Here is a 20,470-nt window from a genome sequence, read left to right on the forward strand (position 1 = left end):
CTCAGGGACACACATACCAAGCTTAGGGACTGGACCAGGCTGCATCTTGGGCTTTTCACTCACTGCCAGTGTTTAGGCCCAGCTCAGGGCAACAGAATCACGCTCCTCTCCTTTTCAGGAGTGAGGAGCCGAATGATGTGCAGCACACCATTCCTCTTAGCACTTTCTGCTCTAATGTCATCTGTTTTCGGATGGAACCCAGCTTTAGCTCCTTTTATCAGTATTGGAGACTTCATGACAATTCATTGTATGAGTGCAAGGTACTGCTAGTACTTCCTGTTTTTGTGAAATGCAGACCCGTGATTGACATCCTTACTTTGTAGAAACTTTGTCAGTTTGTGAGGGAAAGTGAATGGATCAAACTTGTTTCCAAAAGTGGGATGTAATTGCAGACTTGAAGGTTAAAAAGTAAATTCTGAGGGATTGTTAACTACTCAGGATGCTAAACTACTCAAAAACGGAAGAATTCAACATCGAAATTTCAAGATATGTGTCAGTGTGGGTTGATGGAACTGTCACAAATGGACAATAATAACGCATAATACGTTTCTGGATACAGTGGATGGATGGGATTGAAAAGTCAATAGATTTGTTAGGCTGATAAATCTTTGGCTTTTCTTAAATAACTAAAAATGATTTTGAACAAAGGAACTTTGTATTGACGTGGCTCAGTCATGCTATATGGAGCTACAAAAAGTAAAAGAAACTGCACTCTCCTCACACAATCCTACTGATAGTTCACTGTAAATAAGGAAGAGTAATATCTCATTTTAGTAACTGTCTCTTTGTCACTCAATGAAAGCCAATCTATTTATTGCATTCTGTTGTACAGCCTTAACTCCATTTGGCCCCAGCATTATATCAAGCTTTAGTTTGTGTTTCCTCTTGATCTCTAACATAACTGTTTGTAAAACAGATAAGACACTTTCTGATTATAATTATCACTGTACTAATTTCAGGCCTGCATCACTTCCCTACAGTACTTTCATAACAGCTAATTACCAGCCTGCAGGCAGGAAGACAGGACTACTCTGATCAATGTGATGTCATCCCAACAGCTCGTTATTCTTTGCAATCAGGATTGAGGGTTGGGATGGGGGGTGGGGGGTAGAATGTGAATAGTAGTCTTGATATTCTGACATGTTTGGATCTGTGCCTGTCAATCCAAGTCCAATGCTTCACCTACAGCTAGACTGGTAAAGTACCATCCCAGTAAATATTCATTATCATCATCAACATTTCAGTGACTGGTAATGTGAACAAATAACTATTAATTAACTAAACATTCAAACTCCACTTCTAAATATGGTTTTGATTACTCCTCCGGTATTTATCTTTAATGTAACTTTAAATATTCAAACGGTTAAGTCTTAAATTATTTAACTTTATTTCGCATTTTTACCCTTAGGAGATTAATTTACATTTTCATTACATTTTGTGCACCTGATAACTGTAGATTAATGGATATAATACTTTGCTTTGTTAGTGAAGAGATAAACATTACATCTCAGATTTTCACTGAGTCATGCAAACATTTGTGGACTTTAAAAAGGAATTGTTTTGTAATGGGGGCAGTATTGTCCTGCCAGTAGAAAGTGAGGATTGCAGATGCTGGAGATCAGAGTTGAGAGTATGGTGGTGGAAAAGCACAACAGGTCAGGCAGCATCCAAGGAGCAGGAGAATCAATGTTTCGGACATAAGCCCTTCATCAGGAATGAGGCTTGTGGGCCAGAGTGCTGGGAGATAAATGGGAGGGGAGTGGGGTTGGGGGGAAAGGTAGCTGAGAAAGCGATAGGTAGATGAAAGTGAGGGAGAAGGTGATAGGTCGGAGAGGAGGGATGAGCGGATAGATGGGAAAGGTGATGGACAGGTCCAGGAGGGTGTTGCTGAGTTGGAGGCTTGGGACTGGGATAATGTGGGGGTGGGGGGAAATCCCATTTTCAGCAGATACATTTTTGCCTGTAAGGGAAAGGAAGGAAACAAAAATTCAGCAAGATCTCTTAAGCTCTTTACTGAGTTCAAACAGAAACCATTAAAGCAGTTGCACAGATAATAATCCACTATGTGGGAGCCGCAATTTGAGTAGACATGTTTGTGAAGCACGAGTAAGGTCTGTAGAGCCACTATGATGTTAAATTACTTAAAACTCATGTCCTTTAAAATTAATCTCCAAGTGTCAATGGGAATTTCTGTCATTTTATCAAAAGCAGATTGCAATCCTTTAAGTGTCTTGAAGTTTGTAAGCAAACAAGAAACAAAGACAAATTCTGTTATAGCTTCTTACAAGTTTCAATTGTTTGTAGATCAATAAACCATCTGCTGAGCTGAAGCCATTATTTGCTTTTCAAACTCAACCAAAGCAACTCAATAAAAACTAGTAGGAACAAATTAGTGCAGATGCTGGAATATGTACTAAAAACAACAAATGCTGGAGATCACAGCGGGTGAGACAGCATCCATGGAGAGAGAGCAAGCTAACATTGAGTCTAGATGACTCTTCATCAGTGCAAAGTCATCTAGAGTCGAAATGTTAGCTTGCTCTCTCTCTCCATGGATGCTATCTGACCCACTGTGATCTCCAGCATTTGTTGTTTTCAACTCAATAAAAACATTTCGAATTGTTATAGCTGTTGGAACAAACACTTTCAGATACATTGCTTTAAACTGACAGAACAGCGTGGAGTCCCACTTCCATTCGAAAGTAAAGTGGTTAGCAGTCATTGAAAAAGAGTCAGTGCAAAGATTTTGTCAACTTTTAGAATCAGGATTCTGTTTTAAACAGGCAGAGCTGTTGTTCAATTTAAACAAGAGCATAATATATTATTGTAGATAGAATTTGTTTTTAAATGCATTATTATAGAATCCCTACAGTGTTGAAACAGGCCCATCGGCCCAACAAGTCCACACCAACCCTCTAAAGAGTAATCCACCTAGACCCATTCTCCTACCCTATATTTACTCCTGACTAATGTACGTAACCTACAAATCCCTGAATATTACAAGCAATTTAGCATGGTCAATTAACCCAATCTGCACATCTTTGGATTGTGGAAGGAAACCAGAGCACTCAGAGAATACCCATGCAGACGTGGGGAGAGCATGCAAACTCCACACAGTCACCCAAAGTTGGAATCAAACCCAAGTTCCCGGCACTGTGAGGCAGCATTGCTAACCAATGAGCCACTGTGCCATCATGATTGCACTTTCGTCATTTGAAAATGTACTGCAATGCTTTATGACAATTAACAATGCTTGCCTATGAACAAGTTGACTTATATTTTACAGGATATATTCCAGTGCTGAACCACTGCACTTAATAAACAGCCACATGGCAATATAGTTAGTGACACTTGAATGGTCTCGACTCTTCAATAGTTTTCCAAGCAGTCACACACTCTGGGGGGGGGGGGGGGGGGGGGTATATTTTTAGAATTTCCAAAAACAATATGAGCACATTAAGATTGTGTGCAGGAGGAAATGCAATTCTTAATGGGACCTGAGTACAGAACAGATCTAATAGGACTTTGCACCTATGCTCTTCCCTACACATCAAAAGGCTACACAAAATTCAGGGGAGGTTGGGAAGGCAGAGGACAGTAGTCTTTCAGACAAAAAAAAAGCTAAGAATGGAATACTCCCTTCTTTGGTGTGGTGAGAATAATAGAAAATAGAGTGACAAAATGGGGTGAGAGTGAAAAAAAACCAATCAGATTACCAATGGTCACAAAAATCATGCCCAATTTAGGTCTCGAGCCTTCAACTGAGAGTTCAGAATCTCGGCCTCAAGCAGAGAGGAGAGTTATCTTTGGTGCCCTGGGTTCATAGTGTGGGAGTGAGTGTGAGAGTCATTCCTGGCTTGCTGCATCTGAAGTGGTGTTCAGCTGGATTTAATCTTCGAGAGAAAGTGAGGACTGCAGATGCTGGAGATCAGAGCTGAAAATGTGTTGCTGGAAAAGCGCAGCAGGTCAGGCAGCATCCAAGGAACAGGAGAATAGACGTTTCAGGCCTGAAGAAGGGCTTATGCCCAAAACGTCGATTCTCCTGTTCCTTGGATGCTGCCTGACCTGCTGCGCTTTTCCAGCAATACGTTTTCAGTTCAGCTGGATTTAAACCTTGGCACCAGAGACATGCAAGTTAGAAGGGCCCAACCATGGCAGGCACATTTATCCCCACGTCTCGGCATGACATTCTTGGAGTTACATGCCCAACATCCCACTTACGTAATTGCAGGTTATAGAGTCGTAGAGTCCTACAACACAGAGACAGGCCCTTTGGCCCAAACTGGTCATAGAGTCAAAGAGTCATAGAGATGTACAGCATGGAAACAGACCCTTCGGTCCAACCCGTCCATGCCGACCAGATATCCCAACCCAATCTAGTCCCCCCTGCCAGCACCCGGCCATATCCCTCCAAGCCCTTAGTATTCATATACCCATCCAAATGCCTTTTAAATGTTGCAATTGTACCAGCCTCCACCACTTCCTTTGGCAGCTCATTCCATACATGTACCACACTCTCTGAAAAAGATGCCCCTTAGGTCTCTTTTATATCTTTTCCCTCTCACCCTAAACCTAGTTCTGGACTCCCCGACCACAGGGAAAAGACTTTGTCTATTTATCCTATCCATGCCCCTCATAATTTTGTAAACCTCTATAAGATCACCCCTCAGCCTCAGACGCTCCAGGGAAAACAGCCCCAGCCTGTTCAGCCTCTCCCTATAGCTCAAATCCTCCAACCCTGGCAACATCCTTGTAAGTCTTTTCTGAACCCCTTCAAGTTTTGCAACATCTTTCCGATAGGAAGGAGACCAGAATTGCACGCAATATTCCAATAGTGGCCTAACAAATGTCCTGTACAGCCGCAACATGACCACCCAACTCCTATACTCAATACTCTGACCAATAAAGGAAAGCATACCAAACGCCTTCTTCACTATCCTATCTACCTGCAACTCCACTTTCAAGGAGCTATGAACCTGCACTCCAAGGTCTCTTTTTTCAGCACCACTCCCTAGGACCTTACCACTAAGTGTATAAGTCCTGCTAATATTTGCTTTTCCAAAATGCAGCACCTCGCATTTTTCTGAATTAAACTCCATCTGCCACTTCTGGTCCAGATCCTGTCCATTGGCCCATCTGGTCCAGATCCTGTTGTAATCTGAGGTAACCCTCTTTGCTGTCCACTATACCTCCAATTTTGGTGTCATCTGCAAACTTACCAACTGTGCCTCTTATGCTCGCATCCAAATCATTTATGTAAATGACAAAAAGTAGAGGGCCCAGCACCGATCCTTGTAGCACTCCACTGGTCACAGGCCTCCAATCTGAAAAACAACCCTCCACCACCATCCTCTGTCTTCGACCTTTGAGCCAGTTCTGCATCCTGTATTCCATGATACCTAACATTGCTAACTAATCTCCCATGGGGAACCTTGTCAAATGCCTTACCGAAGTCTATGTAGATCACATCTACTGCTCTGCCCTCATCAATCTTCTTTGTTACTTCTTCAAAAAACTCAATCAAGTTTGTGAGAGACATGATTTCCCACGCACAAAACCATGTTGACTATACCTAATCAGTCCTTGCCTTTCTAAATACATGTACATCCTGTCCCTCAGGATTCCCTCCAACAACTTGCCCACCACTGAGGTCAGGCTTACTGGTCTATAGTTCGCTGGCTTGCCTTTACCGCCCTTCTTCAACAGTGACACCATGTTTACCAATCTCCAGTCCTCTGGCACCTCACCTGTGACTATCGATGATACAAATATCTCAGCAAGAGACCCAGCAATCACTTCTCTAGCTTCCCACAGAGTTCTCCGGTACACCTGATCAGGTCCTGGGGATTTATCCAGCTTTAAGCGTTTCAAGACATTCAACACTTGCTCTGCTATAATCTGGACATTTTGCAAGATGTCACCATCTATTCCCCTACAGTCTATATCTTCCATATCGTTTTCCACAGTAAATACTGATGCAAAATATTCATTTAGTATCTTCCCCATTTTCTGTGGCTCCACACAAAGGCCGCCTTGTTGATCTTTGAGGGGCCCTATTCTCTCCCTAGTTACCCTTTGTCCTTAATATATTTGTAAAAACCCTTTGGATTCTCCTTAATTCTACTTGCCAAAGCTATCTCATGTCCCCGTTTTGCCCTCCTGATTTCCCTCTTAAGTATATTCCTCCTTCCTTTATGCTCTTCTAAGGATTCACTTGATCTACCCTGTCTATACCTGACATATGCTTCCTTCTTTTTCTTAACCAAACCCTCAATTTCTTTAGTCATCCAGCATTCCTTATACCCACCAGCCTTCCTTTTCACCCTGACAGGAATATACTTTCTCTGGATTCTTGTTATCTCATTTCTGAAGGCTTCCCATTTTCCAGCCATCCCTTTACCTGCGAACACCTGCCTCCAATCAGCTTTTGAAAGTTCTTGCTTATCACCTCACGTTTGGCTGCGTTGGGCTCCATTTGCCGCCTCTCGGCCCGATTCTACGGTTTGTCCAGGTACCCCTGCAACCTGTACAAATTGAGGGGTGATAGATTTAAGACAGATGTCAGAGGCAAGTTCTTTATGCAGAGAATGGTAAGTGCGTGGAATGCCCTACCTGCGAAGGTAGTCAACTCTGCCACATTAGGAAGATTTAAACAATCCTTAGATAAGCGCATGGTTGATTTTGGGATAGTGTAGGGGAACGAACTGAGAATAGTTCACAGGCTGGTGCAACATCAAGGGCCGAAGGGCCTGTTCTGCACTGTATTGTTCTATGTTCTATGTTCTAATATCGTCAAAATTGGCCTTTCTCCAATTTGGAACTTCAACTTTTAGATCTGGTCTATCCTTTTCCATCACTATTTTTAAACGAATAGAATTATGGTCTCTGGCCCCAAAATGCTCCCCCACTGACACCTGAGTCACCCGCCCTGCCTCTGACCAAAAATGTCCACTCACGCTAATCCCATTTCCCTGCACTTGGCCCATATCCTTCTACTCCTTTCCTATCCATGTATTTGTCCAAATGCGTTTTAAATGTTCTTAATGTATCCGCCTCAACCACTTTCACTGGCAGCTAATTCCATAAAAATATCATCTGCTATGTAAAAACGTTGCCCCTCAGATTTCCTTTTTTTCTTTCCCCTCTTACCTTAACCTGATGCCCTCTCGTCATTTATTCCCCAACCCTGGGAAAAAGACTGAGTGCATAAATCCTTTCCATGCCTGTCATGATTGTATACACCTCTATGGTTGTTATACTCCAAAAAACAAATAGATTAGATTCCCTACCGTGTGGAAACAGGCCCTTCGGCCCAACAAGTCCGCACCGACCCTCCGAACAGTAACCCACCCAGACCCATTTCCCTCTGAATAACACACCTAACACTACGGGCAATTTAGCATGGTCAATTCACCTGACCTGCACATCTTTGGACTATGGGAGGAAACCGGAGCACCCAGAGGAAACCCACACAGACATGAGGAGAATGTGCAAACTCCAAACAGAGAGTCGCCCAAGGCTGGAATTGAACCTGGGACCCTGATGCTGTGAGGTAGCAGTGCTAACCACTGAGCCACCACAAGATCCAATTCCACAAGTTATGAGAGACATTTATTTCCGTCAGCCATACTTCACAAAACTCACACATCCATACTTCACAAAACTCACACATCCTTGATTACTCACTCCTCATATTTATCCAACCACTTCACCCAATTAACTTGAACAAGGAATTGAATTTGCTGGAAAAATTCGGCAGATCTAGCATCACCTGTGGACAGGAAACAGAGTTTACGTTTCAAGTGCAGTGACCCTTCTTCAGAACGAGGAACTTTCTGGTTTGTTTCAAATCTCCAGCATCCACAGTTCTGCTTTATTTTAACCTTAAATGAAATAAATCCATCATCTGTCCTCTTGTTCCGTTGGGTCTCAGGCATTATTAGATCTCAGACCATATCAAATGATGATGTCATCCAGATTAGTTCGCTTGACTTGTAAATATGAACAAAAAGCGAAACAAAAGTACATTTCTTGAAAAGGGAAATGCAAAATGACCTATTTGCATATTATACTAGTAATTATAAGTACTTCCAAATGTTCATATTTGGTAACCTCTTTAGGTACGCCAAATGCTGTTTCATGTACGTGATGTCCCTTTAACCATGAGAGACAGAAACACAAAAAGTGACGTGTTTAAACAACACACGCAAACATCTAAAACAGAATAATAAGATGCAGATTTCAGACCCAGATGGTTACAGCAGGCACAGAGTGATTAAAATTTGTTTTAAGTCATGCGGTTAGTAAATTGCGTCTCTTTCCAAGCAAATCAGCCTATTTAGTCTCCAGCCTGACCTGCAGATGCTGTCTGTTTCCTCTAGTGCTGTGTAGCCGGAACCGGGACATTATTAGGTGCCAATCTAATTCCCTTTACAATGGAAATCTGATCTCCCTTGATGAACAGTTAAATTCTGCATCCACACCACCCACTGTACCATTCATGACCCATCTCCTTCCAAAAAAGAAACATCAAACAGCCTGCTTCATTTGCTTGTGGCAGGGCAGGAGGCAGCCAGCGAACACTTGAATCAGATCTTGTCTTCACACACATCTGATTGAAAATCGTGACCAACCGTGTTAAAGCAGCAGCAGCTCATTTAGTGATGACTCCAAACAGTCAGACAGCATTGCGTCAAATTAGGCTACTAAATAAACCACTTTGGTTTCCTTGTGGCAATCTGACTGACCATCTGGCCCCTGGACATCAGCCAATCCTTTGATCATAACCTCCTAAACTCAGTCTCAGTTTCCAGACTTGATTTAATTTCATTGCCTGGTGACCAGTTTCATACGGAAGTGTAACATGACTTCACCGTTACAATTTATGAACCTTTATAAATTACTTTTCCCAGTAGATATCATTTGTATCTCTGTTGGGTTTTTTCCCTCTCCCAGTTACTAGTTTTGTTCCTCTCTCTCCTGAAAGGCTCAAGCCAAGGTTCCATGGATTCTCCCAAGAATATTTTAAAAGGAGGTTGGATCATTATTGAAAAGGATGACCAGATGGGCCAATGGGCTGAGAAGTGGCAGATGGAGTTTAATTCTGATAAATGCGAGATGCTGCATTTTGGGAAAGCAAATCTTAGCAGGACTTATACACTTAATGGTAAGGTCCTAGGGAGTGTTGCTGAACAAAGAGACCTTGGCGTGCAGGTTCATAGCTCCTTGAAAGTGGAGTCGCAGGTAGATAGGATAGTGAAGAAGGCATTTTGTATGCTTTCCTTTATTGGTCAGATTATTGAGTACAGGAGTTCGGAGGTCATGTAGCGGCTGTACACGACATTGGTTAGGCCACTGTTGGAATATTGCATGCAATTCTGGTCTCCTTCCTATCGGAAAGATGTTGCGAAACTTGAAAGGGTTCAAAAAAGATTTACAAGGATGTTGCCAGGGTTGGAGGACCTGAGCTACAGGGAGAGGCTGAACAGGCTGGGGCTGTTTTCCCTGGAGCGTCAGAGGCTGACGGGTGACCTTATAGAGGTTTACAAAATTATGAGGGGCATGGATAGGATAAATAGACAAAGTCTTTTCCCTGGCATTGGGGAGTCCAGAACTAGAGGGCATAAGTTTCGGGTGAGAGGGGAAAGATATAAAAGAGACCTAAGGGGTAACTTTTTCACGCAGAGGGTGGTATGTGTATGGAATGAGCTGCCAGAGGATGTGGTGGTGGCTGGTACAATTGCAACATTTAAGAGGCATTTGGATGGGTATATGAATAGGAAGGGTTTGGAGGGCTGGCAGTTGGGACTAGATTGGGTTGGGATATCTGGTCGGCATGGACGGGTTGGACCAAAGGGTCTGTTTCCATGCTGTACATCTCTATGACTCTATGACTCTATTTGGGAGAGCGACCTGGAAATAACAGGGGAACTGCACTGGGTTGACTTGTTCCTTCAAAAGGGCCAGCACAGGCACGGTAACTCACTTAGCCTCCTTCAGGCTGTAACCAACCTCACATGGACGTTCCCCATAAGTTCATGCTTCACATTGGGCATCCGGACCACAATTGTCAACCTCCCAATGCAGTCTACACTGACTGTGTTGTTGTCGTGGACCAAATGTAGAGAATCACCAGGAGACGCAGAGAGTTCTTCAAGAAGTAGATCTTTTATTTGCAAATAAAAAACCTTGACACTGAGAAAGCAGATTCTTGAATGGCCCTGAACCTCAGGGTCTGTGGTTTTTTATTTCTTCTTTATCATCTTTCTGTTAGCTTATCATCACATCCAACTATATTAATCAAAGGACCTCACTCTAGCTACACAATAAACAAGTGATGTTAGTTCCCATTATCTCTTCAGTTGTACATTCTACTTAATGTTATTCTAATGTCACGGTTAGATATTTAGTGTCAACTTTTGCAACAGTGGTCTTTCATTCCAGACCCTACTTAATATTTTCCTAATGTCATGATTAGATATTTATTATCACCTCTGCTACAGTGATCTTCCATTCTAGACTAACCTGCCATGATTAGATTTTTAGCTATTTCATCTATTACAAAGTTAAAAATCACACAACACCAGGTTATAGTCCAACAGGTTTAATTGGAAGCACACTAGCTTTCGGAGCGACGCTCCTTCATCAGGTGATTGTGGAGGGCTCAATCATAACACAGAATTTATAGCAAAAATTTGCAGTGATGTAACTGAAATTATACATTGAAGAATTGATTGTCTGTTAAGCTTTTCATCTGTTAGAATACAGTGATAGTTTTACAGACAATCAATTCTTCAATGTATAATTTCAGTTGCATCACACTGCAAATTTTTGCTATAAATTCTGTGTTACGATCGAGCCCTCCACAATCACCTGATGAAGGAGCGTCGCTCCGAAAGCTATTGTGCTTCCAATTAAACCTGTTGGACTATAACCTGGTGTTGTGTGATTTTTAACTTTGTACACCCCAGTCCAACACTGGCATCTCCGAATCATTCATCTATTACAATAGTCTCCTGTCTCAAGCTGACTCTACTATCGATTAATTAGACGTTTAATGTCATGTCTCAAATATTTATGGTCCCAATCTTGTCATAATGACACTTAACAAGGAGACTACCCTTACTAACTGTTATCTCATCTTGCCACAGTGACCTTTCAGCCTTAACCTTCCTCTGCTAATTGGTGTAAGAATAATTCCACTATTTTTATTCCATCTTGCCTTCCACAGACCACAGATTTCCAGTGGTCTTCATGCTTTCCCCCTTCCCAGGCTTTCATGGTCTTTATGTTCCATATTGTCAGGGGCGATGAATTTGGAGTAGGAATAAATCATTTGGCCTGTCAGGTCTGCTCCATTCTCGACATCATCCTGGCTGACCTTAGGCTTCAACTCTACTCTACCACCCACTCCCCTTATCCCTCAGCTTAATGAGCCTCTCATCATAGGATAACTTCTTTATGCAAGGGATCAATCCAGTGAACCTTCTGTGGGCTGCCTCGGATGCAAGTACATACTTCAACAACCACACATGCTAGCTTCCTAAAGGAATCATCAAGAGAAATCTACAACATTAAGACCTACTTCAGTGACCTCACCTAACCCCACCTTCCCAATGCTCCTTGACTAAGATTGGTTAACTCGGTATAAGTGATGATTTGCAGATGCCAGTGGTGCACAAAGTTAAAAATCACACAACACCAGGTTATAGTCCAACAGGTTTAATTGGAAGCACTAGCTTTCAGAGTGCCGCTCTTCATCAGGTCATCAACTACCTGCTGAAGGAGCAGCACTCCGAAAGCTAGTACTGTTGGACTATAATCTGGTGTTGTGTGATTTTTAACGGTGTAAATGAGATATTGAAATTTGAGTCAATGGTCCATTAGCCTTTATATCACACCGGCCCATATACAGAATGGTTAAAAAAAAACTGTTGATAATATTAGCAGCTGAATATTGAACAATATCCACGACATTCCTTACTACAGCCTCCATAAACTAGGTAAAGGAAAACTAGCTATAGTCATATCGGACCAAAGGGTTACTCCCTCATTACAGACAGATTAATGGAAGCAGGCTACCATGCCTCAGGTGAGGGGAAAGGTTAAAAAGGAGAGTCCTTCATAGTAGCATCAGCTAGTGTGATGTGGAAGTTGAACCCATACAGTCAGCATTATGTCTGCATTGTAAAACAGCCATCCAGCCAGATGAGTTAACGACCTTCCCATAAACTAGATGACTTCATCACTCAGCTTGCCCATCTTCTAATTTGCTCAAATCCTATTCAACAATCACCCTGGTTCTTGCTGAAGTACATAGGCTGAGACAAGTAAAACCTCAACTTTAAAATTCTCCAACTTGTTTTCAAATCCTTTTTTGGTCTCACCCATCCTTACCTCTATCTCCCTCAGCCCAGGACTCTACAAGATATCTGGGCTTCTCAAATTCTAGCTTAAGCATCTCTGATTCTAATGACTCCATTATTTATTAGTGTCTCATCAATTGCCTGGATTTCAAGCACTGGAATTCACTCCCTAAATCTCTGTCTCCCTTAAGATGCTTCTTAAAATGTATCTCTTTGACCAAGCCGTTGGTCATCTGCCCTATAATGTCACCATATTGAAGCTACAGTGGTATAGTGCTAAAGTCACTGATACAGTGATCCAGAATCACAGGCTAATGCTTTGGGAATATGGGTTCGAATCTGACCATGGCAGCTAGAGGAAGAGCTAGGGGAGGTGATGGCCTAGTGGTGTTATTGATAGACTATTAATTGAGAGACCCATGTTCTGGGAACCTGGGTTCAAATCCCACCATGGCAGATGGTGGAATTTGAATTCAACAAAAAGCTGGAATTGGGAGTCTAATAATAACCATGAATCGATTGTTGAAAAAAGCCACCTGGTTCACTCATGAACTTCAGGAAAGGAAACTGCCATCCTTACGTGGTCTAACCTACATGTGACTCCAGATCCACAGCAATGTGGTTCACTTGTGACTGCCCTCTGGGTACTTAGGGATGGGCAATAAATGCTGGCCCAGCCACTGATGCCCTCATCCCATGAACAATTTTTAAAAAATGTCAACATGGCTTTGTGTGTGGGAAATCATGTCTCATTAATTTGATTGAGTTTTTTGAAGAAATAACGAAGAAGATTGATGAGGGCAGAGTGGTGGATGTGATCAAATGAACTTTAGTAAGATGTTTGACAAGGTTCCTCATGGTAGACAGGTTATAAGGGTTAGATCACATGGAATACAGGCAGAACTAGCCATTTGGATCCAGAAGTGGCTTGAAAGCAGAAGACAGAGAATGCTGGTGCAGAGTTGTTTTTCAGACTGGAGGCCTCTGAGTAGTGTTGTGCCCTCAAGGATTGGAGCTAGGGTGACTGCTTTTCGCCATTTATATAAATAACTTGGACATGAACATCGGAGGTATAGTTAGTAAGTTTGCAGAATTGGAGATGTAGTGGACAGCTAAGAAGGTTACTTCAGAGTACAATGGAACCATGATCAGGTGGGTCAATGGACTCAGGAGCGGAAGGTGGAGTTTAATTTAGATTATTGAGAGGAGCTGCATTTTGGTAAGATAAATCAGGGTAACACTTACACTCTTAATGGTAAGATTCTGGGGAGTGTTGCTGAATACAGAGACCTTGGAGTGCAAGTTCATAGTTCCTTGAAAGTGGAGTCACAGGTAGATAGGATAATGAGGAAGGCATTTGGTATGCTTGCCTGTATCAGTAACTGCACTGAGAATAGGAGTTGGGAGGTCATGTTGCGGCTGTCCAGGACATTGGTTAGGCCACTATTAGAATACTGCATGCAATTCTGGTCTCCCTGCTATAGGAAGGAAGGTTGTGAAACTTGAAAGGGTTCAGAAAAGATTAACAAGGATGTTGCCAGGGTTGGAGAGTATCAACTATAGGAAGAGGCTGAATAGACTGGGACTGTTTTCCCTGCAATGTCGGAAGCTAAGGGGTGGTCTTATAGAGGTTTATAAAATCATGAGAGGCATGGATAAGATAAATAGACAAAGTCTTTTCCCTGGGCTGGGTGAGTCCAGAACTAGAGGGCACAGGTTTAAAGTAAGAGTGGAAAGATATAAAAGGGACAACCTTTTCACACAAAGGGTGGTGCGTGCATGGAATGAGCTGACAGAAGAAGTGGTGGAGGCTGGTACAATTACAACATTTAAAAGGCATCTGGATGGGTATATGAATAGGAAGAGTTTAGAGGGATATGGGCCAAGTGCTGGCAAATAGGACTAGATTTGGTAAGGATATCTGGTTGGCCTGGACGAGTTGGTCCAAATGGTCTGTTTCTGTGCTGTGTATCTCAATGAGTCTGATTCTTCCATTCATTTTGAAGAATAACCAACCTCTCAATTAAAATGGACAGTTTGTAAAAGATTCTGTATGCCAGTGTCATGAGCAGGGCTGGACGCAAAGTAAAACTTAACAGAGACAATCTTAGAACCTGCCTGAGCCTTTACTGTTCATTCTACTTTGGTTTAAGGGTCTGTTTGCTGTTGTTATCAATTGCCTTGCGATGCTCTTTTTCAGTTAGCACTCACACCCAATTACCGTGTGGGTTATTTAAACACAGTCATTAAGTCAATCTTTACATTTTAATCACTATACCCTTCTAACAGCACTTTATCCAGTGATATATCCAGTTTCTGCCAAACATTTATTTGATTTTAGTGGCAATTTATCTCATATATCCTCCCCTCTTCGCATTTAATTTCTAAATGATCCTCAAACCTTTGTCAGCGCAAATAATTTATCTAGATCAATGTGACCAATACAGATCTTCAGTTTTGAAAATTTTAATAACTCACAAGCCAGCTTCATTATTATTTCATCATGATTTGCCTGCTTAATATTGTGTATCATTCTAGTTGCATTACCTTGTCTTTACACATGGGTGATAATATTTTTGCACATTGTGGTGATCTGAACTACATGACATTCTCTAGATGACTTAAAGTAAAGACACCATTTCTTCGAATTAAATGTTTCAGTTCCTACTCATTCAAAATCTTGCAGATAACTTCAGACAGTGATGCCCATCGATGTTGTTACATAAATGTCTGAGTCTTGAATAGGGATAATTGCACAGGAATGATTATCAATGGAACTCGTGATCAACATTCACTTGCTCAAGCAACAGCTTGAAAAATAGAACTTACAGGCCATTCATTCAATCATTAAATAACAGAACGTTCACTGGGAGGAAAATCAGCTGTGTATTTGCATTTACAACAACAGCAGCCTCACATCAAAACTAACTAACATATGGCAAAGCTAGTTGGAACATCATAAGAATGTGAAATGTTCTATGATTGCCTAAAGACATTTCACTATAGGTGTCGACAGTGAATTGACGTTTTACTTTTTATTACAAGAACCTTGGGAGATGGGACCTAATTTCTTTGCTTTCAGCAGGCCACAAATTAGGAAAGGAGAGTCACATTCTGCTGTTCTGAGGAAGGGTCACTGGACCTCAAACATTAACTCTGATCTTTCTTCACAAGTGCTGCCAGACCCACTGAGCTTTTCCAGCAACTTCTATTTTGGGATCGTATTTTGGGAGTTGATCATGAGGTGATAAGTTTTGATGTTTGTAGAATGTTATCAACCAGCAAACAATAGATGAAAGTGGTGACTGTGGAGGCCTCTGTCTGAATATGTACATGTAGCCAATATATTTGGGAAACTTGGGTGGGTGGGTGGAACAGTATGGAAGGAATGTTATTGGACAAAATTCTGTTGCATGTGCCTGTGGTTGGAAGGTGTATCCAACAGTTTGGGAGTTTGTAGATGACCAGAATTTGCTGGGAAGGGAAACCATGAAGAGGATGTGGAACAAAGTTGCATCTTCTGACCAAGGTACAGCAAGGGTAAGGTAATTCTCAATTGTATCCTGTGAACTGCTGCTCTAACGCTAACATATGAATTCTAAAATAAAATGGAAGACTCCTGTGCTTGCAGTATGATGGTAAGGTTTGCAAGTGATTAAAACGCCTACAACCATGTGGCTAGCTTTGTTGTAGGGCTGTTCTCTGTTTGGGCACTCCCCAGGAAGAACCAACACCAACTGTCGATCTTACACTGAATGCAATGCGAACCTCTTTGGAATTAAGAACTGGCATGTACATCAGATACAGTTTCCAAAGCAATTCCATACCACATTCACATCTGCGAATCATCTCTGATCAGTTATTGACTTCTTTCTGAAACATGTAAATCTCACTAATCTTTCTAAAATTAGAAGATTATAGTCTGCATCAGGTCAACAGATTATTTTTTTCCATAATATACAGCGAGTCAGCAGATAAAACAGCAGTATTCTAGGATGTAATTTGCCATTTACAAATGGAGGGACAGCAGTAAGATGGTTTGAATTGAAGTAAGCAGACATTCTGACTTGGCAGCACTTAAATTGATCTGATATTTTAATGATTTTAGACACTTCACAAAGTGTTTGACAAAAAATCTTTCTTTTATTTCCAAATATGGGGCACATCTGATACAAATAATTTTCATTTGCTATTCTATGCATCATTGGTAAACTCAGCACTATGAGGAAGTGGGAACTGTCAGCTCCAAAGGGTACATTCTCCTGTGGGTTAGGAAAAAGCAGGAATGTTTTCTCCCCGCCCAGATCCCTTGAAGAGACCTTTTGCTTCTCCACTGCTGATGATTAGCCAGTCTGCCATCCTCCTGATCACAGACTAACTCCATCTGTTTCCAATTTGTGGTGACAGGTGCCCAGATGCAGTTTCCTATCATTGGTGTTTTCAGAATTCTGCTGATCAGACTATCCATTTACCCAGCCACCAGGGGAAGGCAGAGCTACAATATACAGTCAGTTCTTCTATAATGCAATGCTTGCGTTCTTGTGCAATCCCGCACTTTAGAAGCTGTGCTTAAAGTGTTGGTGATGTAATAGCCAGCACACATTTTAAAAGTTCGCGCTTTATCAACAGCACCCCCAATTCATCAATCGTGAATTTGGGTTGACGAAACATGCATTAAAGCAGAATGACCTCTATTATCATAGAATCCCTACACTGTCGAAGAAAGCCTTTTGGCCCACCGACCCTGCAAACAGCCTCCCCACACAGACCCGCTCCATCTCTGTAACCCTATATTTCCCATGGCTGATCCACCTAACCAGCACATCTTTGGACTGTGGGAGGACACTGGAGCACCCAGAGGGAACATATGCAGGGGAGAATGTGTAAACTCCACACAGACAGTCACCCGGGAGTGGAATCAAACCCTGGTCCATGTCATTGTGAGGCAGCAGTGCTAACTGCTGAGCCACCATGTCACCCTTATAATGATCAGGACACTCATAATCTATCAGCCATTTTTAAAATTATTCTCATCCTCACTACCATCTCCCTATAAATATTGAGTGAAATGAATTAGATTCCACAACAGTTGCCAGCATAACTGACCTTTTTTGTGAATTGGGGTCAAAAAGCTTTGATGTCCACATAATAAACCCTGGCGAGTGAAGAAAATGGTGCCCACTAGAAACAAAATGAACTTTCAATACAGTGGCAGTCCTTCTCCTCCAAGTGCACAATGACTGACTAAATCCAAGTTTCCCCTCCCCACCAAAACCATCCCCACCTTCCACTAATGTAACAATCTCAGTTTTCTCATCCCCAGGGCTCGAGCCTCATTTTCAAGGTTAAACATTAGGTGTAGACATTTGGTCTTCGTTGTCAATCAGCCTTCCCTTGCAAAACCAAAATTCATTTATGAGATGAGGGCACTACTGGTTGGGTCAGTATTTGTGGCCCATCACTAGTTGCCTTTCAGAAGGTGATAATGGATGTAATATTGCAATTGGGCAGCACCTCCTCAACATTACCCTATCTACACAATATCCACACCAACAAACAATTTAAGAAAATCATTTGGGTTCACAGCATGGCTCATTTACGCTTACTACAAATGGAACATAGTCTCTGCAAATAAAAAGAAAAGAATATTTAAGCTTTGCACCTTCTTTGAATTACCCAGATGTTTGGGGAATCTGTAGTTCCCTGTTGCCTTCTCCATGGCAACGTTCAGTATCAGCCAATAGTCATCTGGTACTGAGTGGGATGGGGTGCTGATCAAGTATGCTTGTTTGTCCTGGATGGTTTTAATATTCTTTAGTGATTTTAGAACCAAATCCATTTAGATGAATAAGAAGTATTCCATTGCAAGACTTTGGACTTGTGAATGGTAAACTTCAGGGAAACACAAAGTGCTTTTAAAGGAACAGTATTTACATGGCTGGTCCAGTTCAGATTCTGATCAGTGGTAATGCTCAGGATGTTAGTAGTCCGAAATTCAATGACATTAATGCCATTGAATGTCAAGGGAGATGGTTAGATGTGCTCTCTTCAGAGATGTTCATTTCCTGAGATTTTTGCAGTGTGAACGGTATTTGCCTTATCAGACCAAGCCCAAGCATGGTTGATATCTTACTGCATGTGGACACGGGCTGTTTCAGTAACTGAGGAATTGTGAAAGGAGCTGAACATTGATGATTGTCTAATGTTCATTGTGCAAAAATGAAGACACCTCATAGAATCATGCAGCATGGAAATAGTCCCTTTGGTCCAACTAATCCATGCCTAACATAATCCCATCTTGAATGCTCTTCAATGGACTCAATGGTTGAGCATCCATGGAAGTAATCTCTGGAGTAGAGAATTCCAAAGATTTAAAGTCCTCAGAAAAAGAAATTCCTTTGCATCTTAATCCTAAACCACTAATCATTTATTCAAAGATAGTTAGGTCCTGTTGGAGCGAACCCGGATGGTAATAACTTTCAGGAGGCAACAGAATTACGACATGCAACAGTTTACTCAAGCCATTATCAGACCATGCAGGGAGAGGTCAGAGACCACCCTGAATCTCGATTTGATGTGAGGGTATCAATTACCTCCTTTATCATTGGCTCAGATTGGAAGAGAGGTAAATGTTGCTCTGATTTTCCCTGTGAGATATAATATTTTTATATATTTCACATTACAATAATCATGTACAATGTGGTCATTGTGCCTTTCCTCTTATTTTATACATCCAATCCTATGAAGCACCTTATCAATGATGGACACTCTATGGACAACCCTTGGTTCCCCATGGTCTCATTGTGGTCACCAGGCCTTGGGATCTTACAATGCATCCATTAATTCACATTCCAAAGTTAATGGTTATAGGCTTGCAAACCTCTAAGGACTGCTAGAATTCTGTTATTCATTGCTATCCCTATAAAATTCTGCTACTCATCTTACATTTCCCATTGTCCTACTCCCAGGACAAAGAAAAGGAAGTTAGTTCTTACTAACTGCTATACAATTCATAATATTGCTTCTACTATAAAGTGTTATGTTTACCTCTACTGTTAGCATTCTTTAGCTGATAAATTGTGAGCAGTTTCGTTCCCGCCTGACCTTGGAGGCCCCATTTGACACTACATTCCCCTCTATTTTGCAGCTGCACTATCATTTATTCTAGTCACATACTGTCTTATGAGATGAAATTTACTGCTCCTATTCTAACTAACTCTTTTTACCTAATACAACATCCTTCTCATTGACTAAAGCTCAATCACTTTCACAGCTCAATTAACTTGTCTGATCTCCTGAAATTTTACAAGCCATATCCCCACCCTTATCACCTGTGTCCATTATTGTGGGATCTTACTTCTCTCTTTAATGTTTGTTACAAATTTCAGGCTGCCTGTTCTTAAACAATTCTTATCAAACTGTCTCCCACAGCCCTTTCTAGCTGCTATTTGTGCAGAACTGCCTGCTACCTTGAGGTAACTCCTTTTCAAAGTTACTTTTGCGCTAACTTATGACCTCACTTCAATGCTGGAGCAGGCTTTTAATTCTGTCTAGCTACTGTCAGCCATTTTCTGCAGGGCTAGACTCTCAGTAATGGGCAGCCCTAAGCCCCTCGTGGTTCTAGACTCTCCAAACAAGGAGGAAATCCTCAGTGTTTATCCTGTCAAGCCTGCTCAGAATTTTATATGTTAAACAAAATCATCTCAGTCTTCTAAACTCCAAAACAACAAACAAGCAATGAAGTTTTATTGCTGCCGTGGGAGGTCTCAGTGATGCAAAGGTTTCATTGATTTTTTTTAAAATCACTGCTTGAAACTATTGGAGAAGAAGACAATCTCTGATTTTTGAACTGGATCAGCTAAGTGTTTGATTTTTAAGACTTATAAAACTTCTAAATTTTTTTTTTGTTAATCTGCAATAGTGAGTAAGGTGAGAATTTCTTTTCTGTTCATACTGTGATCAGACTGAAGTTATCCCAGAGCAGTGTTTTCGACCAGTAAGTCTGTGCTAACACTGCTTTTGAGCAAAGTGTGTTGTGTTTGATTTTAGGGAATTCCTGAGGCAGATGGACATGGATAGGGTGAATAGATAGAGTCTTTTCCATG

At 41.5% G+C, this 20,470-nt stretch overlaps 1 long non-coding RNA gene across 1 annotated transcript; it reads right to left on the reverse strand.

Annotated features, from left to right (window-relative positions):
- Positions 1 to 1,399: 1,399 nt before the first annotated feature.
- LOC122551351 (uncharacterized) lies at positions 1,400 to 8,424 on the reverse strand. The gene is made up of 3 exons (XR_006312079.2): positions 8,356 to 8,424; positions 6,401 to 6,524; positions 1,400 to 1,960 (listed from the first exon to the last, which is right to left on the reverse strand). It is a non-coding gene; the product is annotated as an uncharacterized LOC122551351 (long non-coding RNA).
- Between the last annotated feature and the right edge of the window lie 12,046 nt (positions 8,425 to 20,470).

Source organism: Chiloscyllium plagiosum, unplaced genomic scaffold (assembly GCF_037043375.1).
Source record: "Chiloscyllium plagiosum isolate Xiang-an unplaced genomic scaffold, Cpla_swu_hap1 HiC_scaffold_7, whole genome shotgun sequence".
NCBI classification, from domain to species: Eukaryota; Metazoa; Chordata; class Chondrichthyes; order Orectolobiformes; family Hemiscylliidae; genus Chiloscyllium; species Chiloscyllium plagiosum.